We start from the raw sequence: 24,553 nt of genomic DNA, 5'->3' as shown, positions 1-24,553 counted from the left end.
AAAATACGTTCTAGAATAGTGGAGTTTAATATAAGGAGATCCCTTTAAAATGCATAAGTCCTCTCAGTCATTTAGAATCCAAATTTAAGGAGCACAGAGACAATTTTCTTTTTGAAACTTCCAAGAATATGATAAACATTGAAGCTCTACATACATCAATATGCAGCTATTACAATTGAAGATAGTATGGCAGGGTGTAATTCAAATGAAAGAGACAGAACAGTGTGAATTTTCTCAGTCTCAAAACAAACCTCAATAGTTTAAAAACAGTGGCACTCAAACTTCTGGTCCTGTGAGCCAGCCATGTAACACAGACCCTTGTCTGCAGGCCAGATCACATGAGTGGGAAAAGCCACAGGCCTGGTCCAGCATGGGGTCAGCACACTAGATCTGGCCACAGAGTGAACGCATGTGCCAAATCTGGCCATGCCCAACTCATGCCTATGTACCAGATCCAGCTATGGCCCAACTTTGGCTCCACTCCTCATGTCAGATCAGGCTTTAGAGTGATTTGAGACACTGGACCATGTTATGTGGCCTGCAAGGCTCGCCACAAGCTGGATAGCATGGCTCTATAGGCTGGATTTGGCCCTCAGGCCAGAGGTAGTCTTAAAATATTGTTATGAGTCTTTCGCAAAGTGGCATGAGAAAACAAAGCATTAATGTCTATTGCAATTACAATATCATTATAGGAAAGTAGGGCTGGAAGGTACCTCACACAATCATCTAGTCCAGCCCCCTGCTCAAAGCAGGATTGCCCAACTAAGTCAAACCAACCAAGTGTCTGTCTAACCTGCCCCTGAGGGGAAGGGGGGGGGGGGGGGGAAATAAAAAAGTCTTAGTATAGAGACTCCACAATTTCTTTGGTCATCTGTTCCAATGCTTGACCACCCTTATAAAAGTGTTAAAGCACTTTAAACTGTTTAGTATTTAAAACATCCAGAATCCCTGAGATAAGTAGTTATTCACATTACAGGACCAGAGGCACCTTACTCCTTCACAGCTTCTGTCAAGTGCACTTTTGCAAGTGATAGACCATTTGGCTTTTAATCCTCTCAGGATGGGATCCTCACTTGCTCACAGACCAAGTCAACTGTTCCCTCAGCAGGTAAACCAAGTTCAGTATCTGCAAAAGACTTCCCTTCAGCATCTGCGACAAGCAGGTAAACAAGGTGAACAGGTCATTTTAAGCATCCTACGCTACCCATATGAACAGAGATTTCAGAGAAACAGGTTTAAAAGGTTGAAGATGTTTGCCTTGCCTTACCCTCATCTTGCCAATAAGCTTAAATTGCTTCAACTCATTTCAAGTAACTCCACTTGAGGAGTGCAATTTCTTTTGCTTCCCATACAGTTGTGCCTCAGGTATAGGCAGGCTTTACACTTTACACCTGCATCTGTGCCAGGTGGCTGGGAGTTGCAGTCACAATGCAGCTGCATGACCAGAAAACAGTGACAGGGAAAAGTCATGGCAGCCAGGTCAAAAAAAAACAACTGTCCTGAATCAGACTGAACCAGGTTGTTCAGACCCACAGTTCCACAAAGATGCTAGCCACTCCCATGAGGCACACAACCAAAAAGCTTTAAAGACCAACACAATTAAGATGCAAGAAATCCCACAGTAAGCATATGTGGGATATGCCTCTTCATCATGAAGGTCTCATCAGCTCCTTAAGTCCTGGTCTAAAACACGATCTTTTAGAGAGCTGTGTCATTAACTGAGGAACCTTGTTACATAGTAATTTTAGGTGGCTTTGGGCATGCTTAACCCCTGAAATGGCCACACATTAAAACACCTTTAAGTGGCTTAAAGAACTCGTTATGCAGCTCAAACTCATGCCACTCCAGGACAGGATTATTTCTGGTCTGCATGACATTGCTGTTGTTCCATTAATGTGTGGCCACTCCCTGTAGGTGTCACTCAAGTTGAAGTCCTCCAGTATCCCAAGATGGAGTGGTCCCTCCCCTATTTGGCATTTCTGCATACAAGTGGAGGGGGGGGAGGGGGGAAAGCCACTGCCTTGTCACAGCAAGCTACCAGCCTGCTGCCTGTACCCACACCAGGACCCAGGCAAGGCAGGTGACATTGCTGGGATTAAACCAGTGGATTGGCACAGTGCAATAATCCCAGGCTATGCAGAGATGGAGCCATCAGCACCTCACCAGGCTGGACAGCAGAGCCAATACCATGCCATGGCTGGTGGGATTGTTTAGCAAGCCTTAGTGGTGGCAGAAGTGGGGTGGGGGGGAGGGAGGGAGGATAGGATAGAGGAAGGAAGATTAGGGAAAGATACTACCTCACCACAGCGATCCACTAACATACTTCCTGGACTCATGTCATGCTTCAGGGGTGGCAGGTGGCATCGGCAGTTGTATGTTCCTGCCCCCAACCCCACCTCATCTCTCATACCCCTGCCCATAGAGCAGGGGTAGAAGCCTGTCCTGGATCACCAGGTCTCTAGTGGCAAGACACAGCTGTGCAGGTGGGACACAGTCAGAGAAGGTTTTTAGTCTTAAAGTGCGATTGTTCCAGACTCCAAGCTAGCAGTAATCCAGTCAACAGTAATAAGACCCTGAATCTTTGACAAATAGCCAACACAGTGCTGTTTGGTCAATTTTAAAGATGCTTGGTCAATTCTACACACACAAAAAAAAAAAAAATCTGGAGCAGGAACAGTGCAAGAGGGGAGATAGGAGCACCCCCCAGCATGACCCAGACCACTGATCAACCTGCTCCAGCACTTACCTTAGGAGCCAGGATGAGCAGTAGCTGGGAGGAGACAGATGCAGACAGGTGCAGGCTCGGCAGTTCCACAGCTGCCAGAGCCTGTGGATCAGTGAGGACTGGGGGGGCGTGGCTTCCAAGCAGCATGGGCTGATCAGAAGGTAGCTGGGGAACCAGCTGGAGCCATTCCAGGAAGAGAGGAGCAGAATGCTGGCTGGGAGAAGCCAGCTTTGGAACCGGGAAGCTCCAGCTCCAGCCACCTGGAGAAGGAATCCAGCCATTCACCAGAGGACCGTGACCGGTGAAGCAGAAGGCAGCCCTGGAGGCAAACAAGGGCAAGGGAACCCCACTGAGGGACAGCAACTAGAAGGGACGCTGCTGGGGAGCAGCAGGGCTCCAAACAGGAACTCAAGGCACCATGGCTGAGGACGGACCCTCAAGCCCACAGCCATTTCAGACAGCCCCAGAGTGGACAGAGCAGAGGACCACGAGCCCCCAGAACAGGGAGAGGGGTGACATAAGAAAGGGGGGGGGAAGACCAGGATGACTGGGCCTCAGGTCCAGGGGAGGGACGCCAGAAGAACTGGTAAAAAACGTGACACAGGGGAGTCCCCAGTACTCACGCCTACTAGAGGAGAGGGGATGTACAAGTTCTGTAGGGATAAAGGTGCCCTGAGAGAAATGGAGATAATCTCAGGAGCTCCACTGGCAGGAGCTGGCATTTTCAGTTAAGTTGCAGTTGACCCTGGACAGGGCAGGTTAATTTTTTAGAACAGCGGAAGCCAGCCCAAAGATGAGGGGCGGACCCCTGAAGGTTAATGGCCAGGAAGACCCAGCCCTTTTAAGGTGGGCAGTGTGGGGAAGACCTGTGGGGGCAGCATCTACTCAGGCTGAGGACATGGTAAGGGTGGGGTAAAGGGGAGGTTTGGAGCCCTACAAAGACACCCCAGGGTTGAGACCCTCCAGGCCACTGACAGGTAACTGCCTCCCCAAAAACAGCAATCAAAGATGTGGCAGGTGAGAAAGGGGCAGTGCCCAGACCATCTAGGTGGCACTGAGACTGGGTTTCACCCTGACATCACTAGGAAGCAAGGCGCCGACAAAGAGGTCCCCCAAAGCCTTACAACACCTACCAGCAACAGACAGGAAGAGCAGGGAAGAACAGTTTTAGGAGAAATTAGCTTATTCAACCCAAAGTAAAACACTTTGTTAAAAATCCAAAATTAAATATTTCCTATTTTAACAATTTGAAATAAAATGAAAAGGAAATCTCTCTCAAATAAGTTTCCTTTAGAAACATGTTGAAACAAAAATGTTAGTTGTCCTACAGTTTTCCAGTTTGATCAAATCAAACACAAATTTTGCAACAATTTCAGTCAGTCAAAATCTTTATTTCTAGTAGGCACAGGAAAAAAAAAAAAGTTGTCCAAAACTTTACCAGGGTCAAAAGTGTCCATGGTAAAATGACCAGTTACTTTTTAAAACTGAGTAGGTTCTCACCCATACATCTCATTCTCCTCCTCCTAAATTCTTCTTTTAAACTAGTTTATTGCTGTAATCCTCTCCATCAATAATTTGCTCATGAAGGAGCCACTTAGTCATAACACCAATGCTTGTGTAGCAAACAGAAATGGCAGAATAATATATTTGATATTTTTCATCAATAAAATTAATTATTCATATATGCATATTCATTATTTGACTAGCTCTAATGGTCAACATTTATTATGAATTTGAGGGTTTTTATTAGGTCCTAAAACTTAAATCAATACTCATTATCATCAGCAAAATTTTTCCTCATGACGATCAAACTGCTATGCTGCTCCAGTTCTTAGAAGATAGATTTACAAAGTACACATCCTTGTGATGGATTACAGATGAGCATCACCCAAAGTCTGAAAGATTTTTTCCTTACAAATGTGTTTCTTTTGCCAGTGTATCCTAAGCAAAATTTGAGAGGAATGGTGAAAGCAAGCAACTTCTGAAAAGACAAAGGAGAATAAAATAACAAAATTATTCCAAGCTTTTGAAACCTGTGCGTGTTCATTGTATTAGTTTATAAACCTTCAAGAATTTCAAATGAATAATGACTTTATTTGAATTGTTCTTGATAGAAGTCAATTGTATAGTGAATCATGGGGAAGCTGCTAAAATTTACACAATTGTCACTGGATAGATGCTTCCAATCTCTTCTGAATGCAAATCGTAACAAAGATAAAACTGGCTGAAATTTTCCAGAGGAGGAACAGATAATACACATAACAGGCATTTTTTTCTGTTATTTATAAAAAGTAAGTAGATGGTTAGGATAAGGACATGAATACTCATGCATCAAGAAGTAGGAAACACTGGGGGGAAAAACAAAACAAAAAAAAAATCAAGAATTATGTATATTAAACTGATTTTTTATAGCACAAACTATTGTTAAGGTTGCTTGACAGTGCCCATTATTAGATTCTATTGTTACTTCTTGCAATTTTACCAAACCATATCTATTTGTCTTGAAATGTTATGCTGGTGTCTACAACAGGTTGATTAATTTTTTACATATAATACTTAAAAAAAAAAACAAAAACAAAACACTACCACTGCATATGTTTATTCAGCCAAAACAGTTCAGAGACTTGAAAATGAGGAAGGGAAAATAAGTTGCTTTCTCCATTTGAAATTCTGACTTATTTGAAAAGCTTGAGTAATACACCACTTTGGAGCAGGGACTTAAGTTTTAGCAAAATGTGAGTTGGTGCGTGCGAAACAGGCCTTTTCTTATGTCCATGAAAACAGTTCAACTCCTGGTGAATAAGCCTTTAAAAAACTGCAGTCTGCATATTGCTCTGTAAAGGAGCTTACTTTTTAGTGGCTAAAATCTCTGATCTTTACTGGGCATGCTCCAAGCCTAAACTAAACAGGAATTTCCCTGTAGTTGCAGCTTTGGGCTTTTGAAACCCATGCTGGATCTTTCAAAAGAGAAGAGGAAGATTATACCAGACTCTTGATGAGTCTCTTCTCATCCACTAGAACTTTGTAGTGTGGAGGAAAAACTGCTTCATTCAAGTGCGGAGAGAATAAGGGCTGGACCAGTAGTAGACATGGGAACTAAGCTTGTTGATTGGGACAAGGATCAGGCAGCCACAGAAACTGGGACTGGAAGCTGATGGAAGAGAAGACTAGAAGTTGCCAAGGAGGAAAAAATCATAGCAAAATAGGGTTGGAAGGGACCTCAGGGGTCATCCAGTTCAATCCTCGACTCAAGTCGAATCAAGGCTAGGATTTAGTGGAAGGGAAAACTGGGATGGAGATGAGGACTCTCAGTGAAAGGGATACAGTGAGAATGAGAACCCAAGGGAGGAGGTAGGCTGAGCAGAAAATATCATACCTTTCCATAGATTTCGTAGACATTAGTGCTGGAAGGGACCTCAGAAGATCATCGAGTCCAGCCCCCATCTCGAAGGGCAGGAAGTCAGCTGGGGTCATAGGATCCGAGCAAGATAAACATACAAATTTCTCTTGAAGGTGTTCAACGTAGGTGCTTGAACCACCTCTGATGGCAGGCTGTTCCAGACCTTGGGAGCTCAGACAGTAAAGAAATTTTTCTTTATGTCCAGCCTAAAACGGTCTTGCAATAGTTTATAAAATTGTTCCACCTCATCATTCCTTGGGGCACTCTGGTGAACAAACGTTCCCCCAGATACTGATGGTCACCCCGATAAACTTATAGGTGGCCATCAGATCACCCCTGAGCCTGCGCTTTTCCAGGCTAAAGAGCCCCATGGCGCTCAGCCTGTTGTTGTAAGGTCCATTTTCCTGGTCTCAGATCATGCACATGGCTCTAACTCTGGACTCTCTCAAGCATCTCCACATCCTTTTTGAATTGTGGGGCCCAAAACTGGATGCAGTACTCAAGCTGAGGCCTCACCAAGGCTGAGTACAATGGAAGAATGACGTCCTTGGATTAGCTTGAGAAGCATCTATGGATGCAAGCCAGGGTTTTGCTCACTTTAATAGCTGCAGCATCACATCGCAGGCTCATGTTCATCTTGTGGTCAGTCTTGACCCCTAAGCCCCTCTCGTCCATAACACTAATCAGCGTAGCACTGCAGAGCCTACAAGGATGCTGCAGATTTTTCCTCCCAAGGTGGAGAAACTTGCATTTCAGTGTTGAACATCATCGGGTTCTCATCCGTCCATTTCCTGAGCCTGTCAAGGTCAGCCTGGATTACCCCCCCCCCCCCCCCCGTACTCAGGTGTGGATGCTTTACCCCAAAGTTTAGTATCATCAGTGAACTTGGCCAGTCCACTTCTGACTTCAATGTCCACATCATTAATGAAGAGGTTGAACAAAATAGGTCTAAGGACAGAGCCTTGAGGGAATCCACTGGTCACAGGGCACCATGACAATTGACTTCCATCAACCACCACCCTCTGGGTCCGACCACGGAGCCAATTCCCCAGCCAGTGGATCATGGAGAAGTCAAGGCTGCAATTGGCCACAGTTTTGCTAAGACGTGATCATGGGATACCAAATTGAAGGCTTCTTTTAAAGTCAAGCTATATGATATCAATCTCTTCCCCCTTGTCCAGGTGATAGGTCACCTGGTCATAAAAGGAAATAAGATTGGTCAAGCAAGACCTACCCGTGACAAACCCATGCTGGCTATCCCTCAGGATTTTGCCATTGGCCCGTCTGTGGAGAATGGCCTCTTTGATAATTTTTTCTAGGATCTTCCCTGGGATAGAGGTCAGGCTGATGGGCTTGTAGTTTGCTGGATCCACTTTCCTCCCCTTCTTGAAGATAGGCACCACATTGGCCTTCTTCCAGTCTTCAGGCACTACACCAGAGCACCTGGAGTTCTCAAAGACCTGTGCCAGGGGCTGGGCTATGATGCTCGCCAACTCCTTGAGTACCCTGTGGTGTAAGCTGTCAAGACCAGCTGATTCGAAGATATCCAGCCTCTCAAAGTGTTCCTTCACAAGGTCAGCATTGATGGAGGCTAAGAAATCTCCCTCACCCAGGCCTTCCCATCCCGTAATGGGCAGGGACATCCCTTAGGACTGTCTCAGCCGGGCTGAGCCGACTCAAGGTGATTTAGAAACTGCTCGTTCGTCAGGGGGGGCTGGTGAATGGAGAGGCAGACGAGGTTTAACGGTTGTAAAAAACTTTACTTACGTCGCGGGTGGCTGCGACGGAAACGGTTCGGTCGTCTGGACAACAATGTGAGTTGCTCCAGCTGGCAAGGCCAATGCCAGCAAATCCATCTGTAACTCAAGCTGGCGGGAAAAGGGTACGTCTGGGACTGCATTCGGCAACGGGAAGAAGGATCGATAGGTGATCAGTCTATCGATCAGCTAGCCTCAAGTCGGATCTCTTTCAAGGCACTCTGCAGCGTGCTCAAAGCTCTTTGACTTGGGAAGAAGTCGCGCTAGTTTTTAAAAGGCCAGCAAGCCAATTACCGGCCGCCATGTGCGAATAATTTAGCACTAGCCAATTGCAGGGCACAAATTTGCATCCGAATGGTGGGAACTCTTTGCACCGTGCATTTCTGTGCTGCAAAGAGAAAATGCATCCTGCAAAGACAGCTGCAAAGTGGCGGGAACTCTCTCCTGCACGCGGGTTCTTTATGCAGCAAAAACCCTCGCTGTGCAAGAGGCTCTCAGGTGACAAGAAAATTCCATAATGCCGAGGCACCAAACTCAGTGAGTCATGACAAGGACTAGTAAAAGACTGATGCAACGTACCCATTTAGCAAGTTGGCTTTTTTCTGGGTGTCGGTTGTCAGTTGTCCCATCTGGTTTATCAGGGGTCCAATGTTGCCCTTGCTTTTCCTCCAGCTCCCCACATACCTAAAAAAGGACTTTTTATTGTCCTTGGTACTTGTAGCCAGTTGGAGTTCAGTCATAGTTTTGGCTGGTTTGCTCTCTGCAGGTCTGGACCAGTGCAGAATATTCCTCCTTGGAGGTAGATCCCATCCCCCATCCTTTGTAGCTCTTTCTTTTTAGACGCAGGAGGTCTGCTAGTTCCCTGCAAAGCCACAGGTGCTGCTGTGCCCTTTTGCTGCCTTTCCTCTGAGATGGGATAGACTATGATTGTGCACTGAGGATCACTCCCTTGAAGAGCAACCACTTTTCCTGAACTGCCCGCCTCTTTATGTTGTGGTCCCTTAGGGCCTCACTTACAAGCTTCCTGAGCTCGTCAAAGTCAGCTTTCCTGAAGTCAAAGATTTCTGTATTGCTGACTGACCTGATAGCTTTATGGCAGATGGTGAAGGTGATCAGCTCGTGGTCACTGTCACCCAGCTTCCCTTCTATGATTAGATTGCTGATCAGGTCATCCCCCATTGCCAGTACCAGGTCGAGCAGTGCTTTACCTCTCATCAGCCCATAGACTTCTTGCATCAGATAGAGGTCATCCACACATGTGAGAAAATTGTGTGACTATTCAGATTTGGCTGAGTGCTCTTCCCACGAGATGTCCAGGTACTTGAAGTCTCCCATGACAACCATAGACTGGGAGCATGCAGCCTCAGCCAATTCCCTGGTGAACTCCTGGTCAAGCTCTTGATCCTGGGTAAGAGGTCTCTAATAGACTTCCACCATTGTGTCCCCTGTGCTGTGTTCCCCATGGATTTTCACACAGAGGGTCTCCAGTCATCCACCCTGGGTGCCAATGGCAGCTTGCAGGGACGCGTAGCTCTCCTTGACATTGAGTGGACAAAAGGGGCAGGGGTGTAGCTCTCTCTCTCTCTCTCTCTCGTACAAGGTATAGCCATCTATACCCATGTCCCAGTCATGGGTGGAGTCCCACCAGGTCTCTGTCATCCCTATGACATCATATTTATTTATATTAAGCAGGAGGCCAAGGTCCTCCTATTTATTTCCCAAGCTCCTGGCATTTGTGCACAGGCAGGCAAGTGTCCCTTTGGGGACCCCGCTTTGCCCGCTGAGCATTCCAGGGCTGGAGCAGGGGTGGGCTCCCTAGAGTGCCTTGGCCTGCTGGCTCTGCAAGGGTTGCTCAGTGGGCCAGCAGTAGCGGTAGTGCCCCCATCCCCCGGCAGGCTTAGTTTAAAGCCCGGTGGAGAAGGTCAGCTAGTCTGGCTGAGAAGAGCCTCCTCCCCAGCAGAGAGAGGTGGAGGCCATACCTTCCCAGCAGCTCACTGACTCTCTCAAAGAGCGGACTGTTTTTTCTTTGCATTTTATGGACTGTCAAAACACAAAAGTTACTAGACTGCACAATAAAGTTTTAATACTTTAGATCGTGGTTACAGAATGTATCAAAATATCCATGCAATTTATAAGAGTCTGTTTAGCAGTTGTAAGGTACCCATAACCTTAGCACTTGAATTCAAACAAAAGATCTTATTTTAAAAGGCATTAAGATGTTTTGAATTATTCAGTATAATATCACAAAATAGAAAAATGAAACATTTGAAACAAACAATTGAAATAAAAACCGAATAGGATCTCCAACCTTGCGTTGCTTAGACCTGTTACTGAAATTTCCAGAAAGTGATGCAATAATTTGACTTAATGTCTTTTGCTACCTTTCCCCTTCCAAGTTTTCCTAGTTAGGTCTACAGTGATAGAAGTATGGTGTCAGTCTACACTTTATCAACTCAAAGTAGGCTTACTGCGCAATAAAAATATTACGCAGTAAGCCTACCTGAGAACATGTCTACAAGTGCTCCATCTTGGGACCAGATTTTCTCCTTCCCCATTTTGCTCCCCTGCAGCAGCCAGAGGGAGCTCCAGGCTCCCCCTTGGTACTAGCCTAGGAGCTTGCAGGGAACACAGGGCTGGTCCCCGTGTACATGGGGGCATGAGAGCTCTGCTGGCTGCAGCAGCAGCAGCTCTCTGCTGGCCCTGTACACATCAGGAGGGCTCCTAATGTGCATGGGACTAGGAGACAGATACTACTGCAGAGATCTCCTGCCCTGTGCACATGGGGATAAGCCCTGTGCTCAGGGAGTTTCCCTGTGCAGCCCATGGCTGGCTGGGACCTGTTCCAGTCTGGGGCAGGTCCCAGCCAGGTCCAGGCTGCAGAGAGACTGCTCTGCACAACCCAGAGCTGGCTGGAACCTGAGCAGTGCCAGGACCAGGCCCCCTGCTTGTCTGGCTGGCCAGGAGAAAATTTGTTCCCAGTCAGCATCTACACAAGCCCTACTGTGCAGTATCTACTGCACAGGTTAGTACCTGTATTTACTAAACTGTGCAGTAGGTTACTAAACCAGGATGCTATATCTGGCTTTATATTATTAAGATATAGAAAGTCCTATAGTGTTTACATAAGCTTTTTGGGCAAGAATTATATTTTTAGAGGATGAAAGAGAAGAATACTTCAGGGCTTACAGTACTTGTATGGGACCTCAGATACCTAGGTTTGTTTACTAGTCCTGGAAACCACTGCCCTTGAGAAAGTTGGTCTCTGCCTTAGTTCCCCACCCCTAGAACAGCATTCTATTTATCTCAAAGGACTGAAGGGAAGAGTACACCAAACCTAAAACACTCATACTTTGTTGTTTTGGAGACCACAAGTGCCACAGATAAGAAACTACTTTCTGATTTAGACCTTGGGTTCTAAAATTGTACAGCTTAGCTCCATGTTCTCCAGTTGGCTTTCAAACCCATTAAATATAGATTGCATCTCATTTGAGCATGTCGGTAAAGAGAGGGAGCAAGTTTGTTCCAAGCTGCTATGTAACCTTCACTTTGGAACATTAAACTAAATCTATTGTTAGACTAATTGTTTCAAGCCTTCCAAAACACTTCCATGCGAGTTTCAACCAGGGTAGTTGCAGCAATACTATACCACATAGGCCATGGGAATTATTTTTAATCATATTGGTAAAATCGTGATATTTTGACAATCTGTCCACATCTTCAGAAGTCTGTGCACTACTACTTTCCTTTTTCAAATAATTAAACTTGCTTCTGTATTGAAAAAAAAAAAATCATCAGGATTTCAAATATCTACTTTTATACCTCCCCAATTTGAATATTTGTATATTCAAATTCTCCAGTTTCCTCCAAAAAAAATAGTTAGACAGAGGTTTGACTCAAACATTGATGTCATTTAAACATTTACAGACAAAACTAGATGGAGATTAAGTTAAATGTACTTGGCTTTTGCCTGAAGCATAAGATTCAAATCAAATTCTTCTTTTCTGTTCTGACTGCTCATACTGAATGGAGATTATAGAGAAACCTGTAGTTTTCTGGCTATAGTAACCAAATTTAACATCGCTACTTCCCACACTGTATTTTTGTATACCAAAATGACTAAATCATTGTAGCGACTACCACGAACAAAAGGGTTTAGTACTGACTGCTATGTGTGTTTCTTCATTCATCATGAGCCACCAAACTATGCCACTGCCTAGATATTTTCCAATTAAGCATAAGGGATGCAAGAAAAGTTGGGTTTAAGTACGGAATTCCTTTAACTGGGACCTAAAGAATATACATTTCTTTGGAAACAGGAAGATATTTGATGTCTGAAATATTTAAGTTCCAAAAGTTATGATGGGGTATACCATCTCCCTCACTCTCCCCAAGCAACCTGGGTGTCATGCCTTTTAATCGTACAAGTTATTTTGTCACACAAAGAAATACAAGTGTACACACACACACACACACACACACACACACACACACACTGACATACCTGATATGGGACAGTATTCCCAATAAGCCACTGCCTTAGAATCCAGACTCTTTTTTTGTTCTGTTTGTACACTAGCTGGCACACTAAGACCCTGATCAGGACTTCATTCTAGGCACTACAGTAATACAAATAATAAATAGACCTAAACACTTTTATTGCTTTAGAAGTACATTGTCTCTTGTAAACTGAATTTAGCCTGTCATAAAGTCCATCTTCCAAGAGCATCCCAATTCCGTTTATTCACTTTTATACAATGCATTGGGTTTTTTTTCAAATCTCAGAAGGTAGTGCTAGTTGTATCCATGAAGGTCCAGGAATTATCTGATAGACAAAGATTTCTTAGGGTAATACATTTTATTAGATGAACTGCACAGGTGGAATAAAGTTAGACAAGCTTTAGGTGGACGAAGGTCTTATATTTGAAAGCTTGTCTAACTATCCCAGGTACACAATTGGTTCAATAAATTATATCAGCCTAAAAAAAAAAAAAAAAAAAAATTACATCCCAGAATGTGACAGTATTGCAAAAGTTCATTTTTTCAAAGTAATATCAAAAAAATACACTTCCACTTTCATTAAGCCATCATATCTCTGAAGTTAGATCAATATACAAGTGCCACTGTAGCAAAGTTACATCAACATAAAAATGATTCTTTTTAAAATAACTTTTTCAGCTGAAAAAAAGGAATTATAAATTCCTTCCTTCTTGGCATGGAGTTACAATTTATATGTCTAATTCTGCTGGGATCTCTTATTCTCATAAGTCCAGCAGTATAAATAGATTTTAAGGAAGTAGCAAGTTTCCCTAAAAGTCTTTCTTCCAGGACTTAGGAGATCATTAAAATATATGCAAAGAGCAATTTCTTAACCTGCTGAACATGTATATCAGCTAAGTAGCCTATTGTAATATGAAGTAACACCTTCACCAAAAGCCCATGAACATTTGAATAGAGATGAGTCATTTGCATACATCATTTTTTAATGGTTTAAGAGGCCAGGAAAGACATTTTAGGGTCTTTATACACACACACACACACACACACACACACACACACACAAAATATTAAATGTATCATCTCTTTAAGATTGAAATCTGTTCTTTTTTGCTGGATTGGGCCAAAAAAATAGGAAGAGAAAGGAGATGAAGACCAGGAAGAACTAGTATTATGATGCACTCTGAACACTTCTATAACAAGAATATTAGAAAATCCCCACATCACACCCATAACTTATTAAAATGAAAATTTAGCATGCTGATCACACCATGTGTTGTATCATTTATATGTACCTAAATAAGATTGAAAATGTTAACCTAATATGGAACAAATCTATCCCTGGAAGAAACAGAATGAGATCACACGGAATTCCCCCTTGTGGCAGTACTTTCTTATGTAAAGTAGTGCTTGGTCCTATTTATCTGTAATCAAAGTTTACCATTTGAGATGAACAATTATTTCTCTCTCCAAACTGGCTTGTTCATTTATTTATTTGTTCTGACCAAAAGTGGGTATCCATTTTCTATAGCAAATTGTTTTTTGTCAAATATTCAAATAACTTTCAAGATATCAAAACACTGCCATGGGATGGGAAATCATATCCTGACCCAGCTCTAGGTGCAATCATTGTGTAGCTGAATGGGTAAAAAAAAAATTGTGGCATTTTGCAAACGTACACATGATTGCTAACGTATGAACTTTTTTAGACATGCTACAAGACTTCTAATACCTGCCCCAAAATTCTTTAAATACTATCAAAAGATTACAAATTATAAAACCAGCTTAATGAACTTATTTAATTATATACTAACTGGGGGGGGGGGTCCCCTTCATATTTTTTTGACAACTAGCTCACCCTAAATGTTTGCCTATGAGTAGCTAAATTAAACTAAAAAACAGGAGAAGGTAGAATACAGGTATTATGAGCATATGTCTGGCTGCTCAGATCATCACAGGAAATGCCATGGAGAAAAATACATCATATTATGTGTAGTGATAGAAATCCTAACGTTGCCAATTATGCCGGAACCCTCCCCTTCGTGAGATTAGTAATAACAGCAAACATCAGTAAAATTAAGGATTAAAATGTAGTATTTAATTTTCATAGTGTTAGAGTGATGTAGCTGTGATGATGAATAAAAAGAATAGAAAATAAAGTCTTTAATGTTATGGATACTCTTGATTGGGTAAAAATACACAGGTGAATTCCATGTTCTACATAAGTTAGTGTGTGCGCTCAGGTATTTCTGTTTTCCCTTCATATCAACTGGAAAGATACTAAAAAAGGCAAGCACAAGTGTACAAAATATTAATACACAGACAGCTCTATTCCTGGTACATATCTTCCTGTATTTTCTTTTAATCTCCCCCCCCCCTTTTAATTAAAAACAATTCAAATATCTTCTCAAAAAAGTACTTCAAGGAGAAGAGGGTTGCTATTTTTATGGTAAAATCTGTTTCCCTTAAGGAGGTGCTCACTCCACATATAGGCTTAGGTTTCTAAACACTGAAGCTAACAATTCCTCCCATTCAGACCTGCAATGTATACAACTTTCTTTTAAAACATTACACTGGATGTCTTCCAGAGACTTCAAATGGTTTTTAAAATGATTCCTTTAAACAACAGAAGTAGAACATTTCAGCATGAGAAGCTATGCCCAATACTTAAACTGGTAAAAACGCAGTGTTTCCATTTCAGAGCTTAGGAAGTTCCTAAAAAGGGGGGAAATGCTGCTTGAGATTCTGCAAATCACTGTTCTTTCAAAAAAACCCAAAGTTTATTCTGAGAGCCAATACTTTTATTCTCCTTAACTCATCTCATAAATAAAATCAAAATCAGAATGAAATGTTTTGCTTTACACCAATTAAAAGAAATAAAGCCTTTAAACTGGATTAACATTTTTCAGGGGATTTATATGCATATAGGAAGCATAAAACCATCTACTTCATTCCAACAAGATGTGGGCTACTGTTTCTTTTCAAAATAAAAGTTTTGTTCTGAGTGTATAAAATAGGCCTGAAGTAGCCCCTTGAACACCAGTCAGGATGGGTAAAGAGACTTTTTCCAGGACTCTGCCAGTGAATGGCAATTCAAAGTTATACCTGTTCATGAGAGGATGATCAAAGCCATCTTGTTAGGTGCCCAACATGACTGTCAGGAAAACATCTCATGTTCAATTGTATCAAAACAGCTAACAAGCATAAAGATCTGATTAACATTGCTGTCACGGGGGGGTCCAGCAGGAGGGCCGTGATCTCCTTAAGGCCCCCTCTCCATGCCTAGTTGGCCCAAGGACACCCTCTGTTTCTCGCCCACCACGTTTTTGCTGTTAGATAAGGAGGCTGCCTTACGCCCTCTCGGACACATCTCTATGTTGACTCAGACCCCGTGGTTTTCCCGGACTCTTCGTGGGTCTTCTCCTGCAAATGGGTGCTTTGGGGCACCCTAGCCTTATGGGCTATGCGTGGCTCCAACCACTCCCGATACCACACCCCAAGCCTCGCAGATGGAATCGACGTTGGTCTGTCTCTCTCTCTCTCTTTCTACGTACACTGCCACCCCCTCCTGGGGCTCTCCTCGCCCACTCTGGGCCTTCTCTGCGCTGTCGCCCTCTCTCGGGGCCTTCTCAATAGTGCCCCCTCTCTGGGGCTCATCGTGCCCACACTTGGGCTTCTCAAATATTGCCCCCATCCTGGGGCTCTCCGCGCCCACACCTGGGCTTCTCAAAGTTGCCCCCTTCCTGGGGCTCATCACGCCCGCACTGGGCTTTTCAATAAGGCGCTCCCCTCTCCGGGGCTTGCCGTGCCCAACTTGGGCTTTTCTAATACTGTTGCCCCCTTTCTGGGGCTCGCCACGCCCGTGCTGGGGCTTCTCAGAAGTGCGACCCCCCTTCTGGGGCTCGCCGTGGCCAACTTGGGCTTCTCAGTAGGGTGACCCCCCTTCTGGGGCTCGCTGCACCCGTACTAGGGCTTCCCAATAGTGCCCCCTTCTCTGGGGCTTGCTACGCCCATGCTAGGTCTTCTCAAAAAGTGCCCCTCTCTAGGGCTGGGGTCTATACACCCTGTATGCTGCGCCCTTACTGGCACCAGGGTCCCCACGCTGCTGTGGGTTCCCCCCTGAGAACGCTGCGCCCGCACTGGCGCTGGGGCCCCCACACCACTGTGGGTCCCTATAAGTATACTGCACCCGCTCTGGCGCTGGGGTCCTCACACTTCATTGCGAGTCCCCAGTGAGGCCTTCTCCAACCCCTTATAGCCTCACCCAAACCACTGGTGTAATAAACAACCACAAAACAAACACAAGCCTCTTGGCCACAACTTAACTCATTGCTCAAGCCTCCGAAGCCGCCATCTATAACTCTGCTCCAGCAGTACCTGCAGGTCTCGCTGCTTCTCGCATCCTTACTCCAAGAGCTCCTGCCTCTCTGGCTGCTGGCAGGAAGCTGCCAGCCTGGCCTCAGCCTTGGGCTTTATAAGAGCCAGCCTCTGCCTCCTACAGGCAGCTGACCACTGGCAGGTGTGGGTCATTTGCTCCCTCCAGTTGCCCTGGCAACCCACAGGTGGGCTCCTATCCCCTGCTAGGGCTCTTTCTCTGGCAGTTTCTGCCCTCTAGGAGCAGGGCACCCCAGTGCTCTGCGACAATTGCCCTGAGGTAGAAGCATCCATTAATACTACCTAACATTATTGCCAGGGTATATTAAGGTCTGGGGTCCAAATGCCCAGAGGAAGTAAGACATACAAAAACCAAGAACTATTGGTTCCAAAAATGATATTTTTTTATTAGAGCAACTGGAAAATGGCAAGAAAATTGTCCTTTTCTGCAAGCTTTCAGGATCAAAGTCCCTCCGTCAGGCTCTGGGAAAATGGTAGATGGTACAAGATGGTAAAAAGTCCCCATAGGCATGAAATAAACTTCATTTTTGCACAGAGAGAGCTGAAGATGGAAGGCTGTCCCTCTGGGTCCATGAGAGGGACTTTGTGATCTGTACTGAGTAGTTCTTTGATGTGTTGATCAGGTAGAATTCCTTCCCTGGAGGTGTCAGATGGCAGGCAGGGAGGTGAAAAAAAAAGTTTCCTTGCTGTTCTGCAATGAAGTTTAAAATTCAAAATTGGGTAAAATTTGGTATCTTCCATGTTTCAGGGGTGTACTTGGTAGCCGTGTTGGTAGAGGGACAGCCTTCCATCTTCAGCTCCCTCTCTGCAAAAATGAAGTTTATTTCCTACCTATGGGGACTCTACCATCTTGTACCATCTACCCTTTTCCCAGAGACTGATGAAGGGACTTTGATCCCAAAAGCTGGCAGAAAAGGACAATTTTCTTGCCATTTTCCAGTTGGTCTAATAAAAGGTATCATTTTGGAAACAAGAGTTCTTGTTTTTGTATGTCTTTTTGTCTCAGAACAAACACGGCTACCAAGTACACCCTTGAAACAGAGGAAATATACTTCTGGGATACACCTGCTGTCATAATCTTCACCACAGCTTTCCTCAAAGCAGGACGTAAGGGAGAAAGACCACTGAATTTAGAAGTTTTCACAAATTCAAAGGAAGTAAAAAAAAAAAAAAACAAACAAAAAAACCCCCCCAAAAACCCAGAAAAATAGTACTAAGAAAGCTCAGTGGAGAACAGGCTAGATACCAAGTAAGTATAAATTAATATAGTTACCTACAGAAAACGCACAGGAACAAATCCAGGGAGAAGCCCAAATGTCATAATAAAACTCTAAAGAGCATTACCAATATTTTATTCAGCTAGTAAGGAATAGGTTATGCTGTATAACACAGTAATTATTTTGAACAACCTTTCCTTTTCCTCCTTTTAGTTCAGCAGAACTTCTACCCTTCAGCATATGGTTTTTCCCCCCCCAAAAGGTTTTGCTTAAAAGAAAAGCCTTTCCTTTTTCAACTCTTCCAGATGAACTTGATAGTGTCTTAATTAGGTTAATTGACCTCACGTGTTTCTTCTCATATGCCAACTCTACACCTAATCTTACCTTAGGCTTCTAGAGACTAATTAAACAAATAGCGTACAGAAGATATTTCAAACTAATGAATCATGACTGGAAACAGAGAAGTCAAAAAATGAACTGTACTCACTTTTATACATAGTTCCATACGTACCAAGGAGAGCAAAGCCTTAGCTTTTAATAAAATCCACAGATTGTCCTTATTAATAAGATCATCTGGGATGAATTACTGAAAGACAAAGGCTCTTCACATCAGCCTGAAGGATTGTTGTGCTTTTCCATCAATAATAGTCATTGGTATTCTACTTTGGATTTCACCAGTCATTCATTTGTCTCACATATAGTGCAGTGGGTTCTCCCAAGTAACTTAATGTTCCTAAAGAGGATAATTATGGACACAAAGCAGCTTGCACAGACATGTCATACAGAAAAATATACTCTTGAAAGGGCTTGACATGCTGGCTGCTTTCAAAGAATTACTCTTGCATGTAGAGCATGTCTAAAAGAGCCGATTAAGATGTGAAGATTTACAGACTGGGCTATTTGCACATTTTAGTACATATGAAGAAGAGCTCCAGAGGGTCCTTCACCATATTACCTACTAACTCTTATAGCCCATAGCAGAAGCACTTGTGGTGTGGCCCTGTCAGATCCCAACAAATCTTCAAATTCTGCTAAATACCATGTCACAAGGACATGAAAAGCTGTCCTCACGTTGGCAGGACAGCTGCATCTGTGTCATACCAGTTCCTTTTTTGCATCTGCAAGGAACATTAAACTGAGGTCCTAGCTTTTACTACCTGGCTTCAAGTAGAAGGAACAAAGGGCACATTAAAAGTTGCAGCATCTGCAATATGATAACCACTCAGTAGGAATATGTTACATATATCACAGTACATATGGCTGTACCAATTGCCTTATGGTGCATGTTTCCTTAAAATATTTCTTTCTAAAGAAGTGCTTCACTACTATACTTAGCTTGGCGTAACCTCACTGTAGGACAGTACTCCAAATCCAATTAAAGTTTGGTGTCTTTTATTCTTGCCTTTCCACAGTACTGAATAGTTTGGCCATTGCCTATCCACCATGTTAAAGTTGGTAGAGATAGACACTAATAATTGGACTAGAACTCTAAACTAAAGCAGGCTGGACCCAGTAGTGGCTACCTCCATCTTTGCATCTTTTGTCTGCAATTATCAGAACTATAATCAGTCTGATAAGCTGAGGTCTGCCAGCCAGGCACGCCTTCCATAATTCTACAGGATATCTAACCCAATATTCACATCTACAGTTCACTCTGCACAATGTATCACTATCCCACCTGATAAATTAAATACATTTTCTGCCTCTGTAACCTGAAGCATCAGTACATGTGGGTATTTGATTCTTCTGAAGGTTCTGAAATGGTCCAAAATATCTTATTATGACAAGTTGGGAAGGGAACATCTCTCTTTTAAGATACAGAGATGTACCTGGGGGAAATTACCTGGATACTACTGAGATACCTCCTATCCCCTGAATTGAATAAATTCTGTAGTCTGTTCTATACATATTTTTTTTAACTAATTGATAACCTTGCATTTCTAAAAAGCCACACTGAAAAGAACTTGTACTGTATGTCTGATTACACCTGTATAATTTCAAATGATTAATATGGTAATCTGAAACCCTGCAGTTCTTACCTTGTAGCCAGCAGGTGGAGAAAAAATGTTTCCATATAAAAATAAACCAAGGAAAGACAAATTCAGCTGCTACAGAAAATAGGCAGTTTCAGTTTCCAGCTTTATTGTTTCTTAGAATCAGTAACTATACAACAACTTAGCTTTCTAGTTTTTGATAGAAGGAAGGAAAACTCTGATGGGAAAAAGAGATTCAAATTCTTCCTGAAGAAAGTAAGTTAAAATTTGGAGCTTAATGATAATACACACCTAGCATCAGTACTTGAGCATTTCTGTTGGGCTTTGACAGCATTTGACTTTTATTTAGTAACTAAGGCTACGAAATTACACAAACTGGTATAAGTGATCAGAAACTAGTTCAAATATGTAACACCATAGAAGTTCAGTGTACATAAGCCACTTTCAAAATGGCTGGAACTGGTTTAAGATTAACCTAGATGAATGTAGTATCAGTCTTAAACTGATTTAGGTTAAATGTATTTATTGAACTTCTATCCCCAACCCCCTCCAGATTCAAGTTAACTCAGTCTCCCAGCATCCCAGGATGCTTTGTACATCCTATGCAAACCCCACCTCACAGAGTGGGCAGGCTAGCCTTGGCCCAACTGTTTTCTCCAGCTGATCAGACAGGCAAGCCCTAGAAATGCCCCCAGCTTCTGGCGTGGGCCACTGCAGGCATGAGCTGCATTTTCAAAATCAAAAATGAATGTCTGTTCACTTGTTTACCAGTTCGACCTACACAGCTTAGACTAAGCTTTGAAGATTGAATTGGTTCAGCTTCAGGCTTTCTGACTATATGTACTTAGCCTAAAAGTGTCTAGCACAGCCCCTCCCAAAATCAAATCTCAGATACTAGCCTCTCCACTTAGATTGAATTAATACTTATCACAGATCCTTTTGTATGCTTTGGTACAACTTGGGACCACCCATATCATCTACATGAACATTTACTTGAACCATAGACACAGAAGAACTGACCTGCAGAGCACTGTAGACATATACTTCAGCAGCTATGGAAAGAGACCAATCTAAGGGAGTTTACCCTGAAAATGTGAACCACTCCCATCAAGCCACCAATATTGAGACTTTCACGCCTATTTGATATCTTTAACTTCTTGAATGAAAAAAACATTCCCTCAAAATTTCTTTTAATTAGTCTATTTTTGTCATTCACATTTTCTATGTAATAGGGGTTCAAGTAATTGGCAAAAAAGCTTGACAGAGAAGAAAGGGCCCTTTTCCTCACCTATTGCATTAGCACAAGCAGCAATAAGCCACATAGCACTCAGTACACAGGGACTCAGGGGACATGCATGCAATTGGTTAGAATCTGGTTTCTTTGCAGTTTCTATGATAAAGAATGCTTCACAACCTGCTTTAAAGGTCTCTCTGCAATGAAAAAAAAAAAAAAAAAAATCTTAGCAGCTCCCTAAAATGAGCTGCAATATTGTTAAAATGTCAACAGCTCAGCTGGGCAATCTTCCAACTAAAATCCTATGGTGCTAGGATTATTTTGTAGTTGCATTCATATGCACTGTCTGTTCCCCCGTCTTCCTGCCTTTTATTGGACATTCAGTGAACTGAAACACGTAAAGGAACCTTCATTCTTCTGTGTGCTTCAGAGAATAAGGTTTGTGTTTATTCCTATACTTCACAAAACTGGAAGCAGCTAGCAGGGTGTTGCGACATCATGACAATAATAGAGATAGTTTAATCGTAACCCTATAGTTAACTAGCAAGATTAACATTATTTAGATCACCCAAACTCATACAATTTCTGGGAGGTTTAACACCAGCCTGGTTAGTGTCTGTCACAGGACGGGGTCCTGTAGAATGGCCATAATCTTCCCAAGGCCCCCTTACCATGCTAAGTTGGCCCAATGGGCACCCTCAATTCTCACCCATCACGTCTTTGATGGTAAATAGATAATAGGGAGGCCACCTTTACATTACCTTGGACACGGTTTTGCTGTACACTCTGACCCTGTGGACTTCTGGATCCCTGGTGGGTCCTGCTCCAAGATAGATGGCATATTGGGTGTTTTGGGGCACCCTAGTCTTATGGGCTATGTGTGGCTCCAACCACCCCTTTACCACACCCCAAGCTTCACAGATGGAACTGACATTGTTTGGTCTGGGCCTTGTTATACTTTGGCTCCCTGGTCCTTCCTGGGCTCTCCACAGCCCTGTCTCACTTTGCGCCCCCTCTGGCGCTGGGGGTGGTACACCCCCAATGCTGCACCCCCTCTGGCGCCAGGGTCCCCACGCTGCCATGGGTCCCCTATGAGGCCTCCTCCTTCCCCTAATAGCCTCACCCAAACCACCAGTCTTAAACAGCAAACAAAACACAAGCCCCTGGGCTATAACATAAATCCAAGCCGCCTGGCTATGACATCATTCAAGCCACATCAGGGGTGCTCCGTCCCTCACCAGTATCAGAGGCTGTACCTGCAGTCAGGCCTCTCCACTTTGCTTGGTCTGGGAGAGCTCCTTCCCCCTTGGCTGCTGGCAGGGAAATGCCATTCTGGCCTCAGCCCTGGGGTTTATATATGTGAGCCAGGCCCTACCCCTTCCGGTAAGCTGATCGCTGGCAGGTGCGGGCCACTAGCTCACTCTGGTTGCCCTGGTAACTTGCAGCTGGGGCTCCCCACTCACTGCTAGGGCTCTTTCTCTAGCAGTTTCCACTCTTCAAAAGGAGCAGGGTACCTATGTGCTCTGCAACAGTGTCCCTTTCCAGTCCAGGTCTCAATGATAAAAAACACATTTCAATGTAGTAAACAAGGATGGGAGCTGCATACACTTCAACTATGAAATATTTCACTGTAGCACAAGTTGGTCCCTTACTGAAGCAAGTGCAATGTTACCTAGTTTTGTCCACAAACCAAAAAAGGCAACATGCTAAGAATCATAAGCATGCTTCAGAGCAACAAAAACAATGGACTATTGGTTGGATGGAAGAAACCAGGTCAGCACTAATATCTGTTGTACTTGGTAATGGCTTTTGTCAAACAAGATATGAGAATTCAGGCATGTCTTATATAAAATGAAAAGTGCAAAAGTATTTAAGACAGCCAAGCACTTATAGTCTGCAGAAAGCACTTCTTTGTACTACCGAACTATTGCCCTGTAGGGTCAGGCCAACATTCAGGATCTCAATATTGCGCTGTTAGACAGGAATGTGTGACACAATTGCACTTATACAAAACACGCAAATCAATTAGGTGCACACACACACACACACTGCCAGCTCAGGCACATACACATCCAAACCAGCCTAGGCACATGCATACCTATCACCAATTCAAGCACATACATACTACACACTAAAAATTAGACAAAAATCAATTGTCAATACCCACACACTCAGTACACATACACAGATCACTAATTCATATATCATGCACACAATGATGTGTGTGTGTGTGCGCATACACACACGTAAGTTCCTAACTTGGACGGTACAGTGTGTGTGTGTGTATGTGTGTGTGTGGTACCTGGGATACTTGGGGGAAGGTTAAGGTGAGAGAGAGAGAGAGAGAGTTAAAGTGTAGGGAGTAAAAGGTGCCAGAACTGGGATTAGAACTGGTGGACTACAGAGAAGCTGGCTGAGGAACTGAGGCTTGGGTTTACTTAAGGTAGACTAGAGCTGGAAACTGAGGCAGACAGCCAAGATATCGGGGGGGGGGCAGATAAGTGGTGGCAAGGAGAAGACAGCCAGGAAAGAAACTGAGGCAGAAATCTGGTTGCTCAGGGGAAAAAGAAAAAAAGCAGTGGGGATAAGAAAGTGGCAAAGAAAGAGGGGGTTTGGAGGCAAAGAGGAGCTCAGGACAGGTGTTGGAATTGGCAGAGAGGCAGAAGCAGGAGAGGGAGAAATGAGACAGAAGTTAGAGGGGTGAGGAGCAGAGATTGGAGCAGGGCCAAACCATAGTAAAGCAAAACCCAACTCATGGACCCAAATAACAGTTTTATTACACAGACAACACACTACACAGCCCCGTGAAGTTATTGGTTCTTTCTCTCTCACAAACACACATACAATGGCAGTAGGAGAAAGAGACTCAGTGGAAGGGCTGGACTCCAGGTAGGGAAGAGAAGCAGAGTCCAAGTCCTTGGTTAGAGGGGGTGATAGCTCCCTATCCAGGCTGGAAAGGGGTCCTTGTCCAGTAGGTGTTGTCCAGAGGGGGATCGCCGACAGGGCCTCTGAGTGGATAGGTGGTGTGGCATGGTGCTGGTTCAGATGGAGAGGGTGTCTCAAGGAGTCAATCTTCACTATCCCATTTTATGGGGCAGACTACCTCTGATCTCCTGTGGGGAAGGCCTGTCCAGGCAATGTCAGTCCTGTCCCAGAGGTCTCCAGGTGTTCTTCCTGAGCATGTGCAGCCTTGGCACAATGGTAGGTTGCCTCATCTTTTGTTTCTGGCTTAATGAGGGTGGTTCCAAGGACTGGGTTGTTAGTCCAGGTATTGGTGTTGATGGTTTGGACATTCAGAGGAAACTATTTTTAGACCTACTGCCATTGTCTCTCAAGC

The sequence above is a fragment of the Alligator mississippiensis genome, chromosome 5 (genome assembly GCF_030867095.1).
Source record: "Alligator mississippiensis isolate rAllMis1 chromosome 5, rAllMis1, whole genome shotgun sequence".
Taxonomy (NCBI): Eukaryota; Metazoa; Chordata; order Crocodylia; family Alligatoridae; genus Alligator; species Alligator mississippiensis.
The sequence above is the reverse complement of the archived record's forward strand: the minus strand, read 5'-3'. Positions refer to the sequence as shown.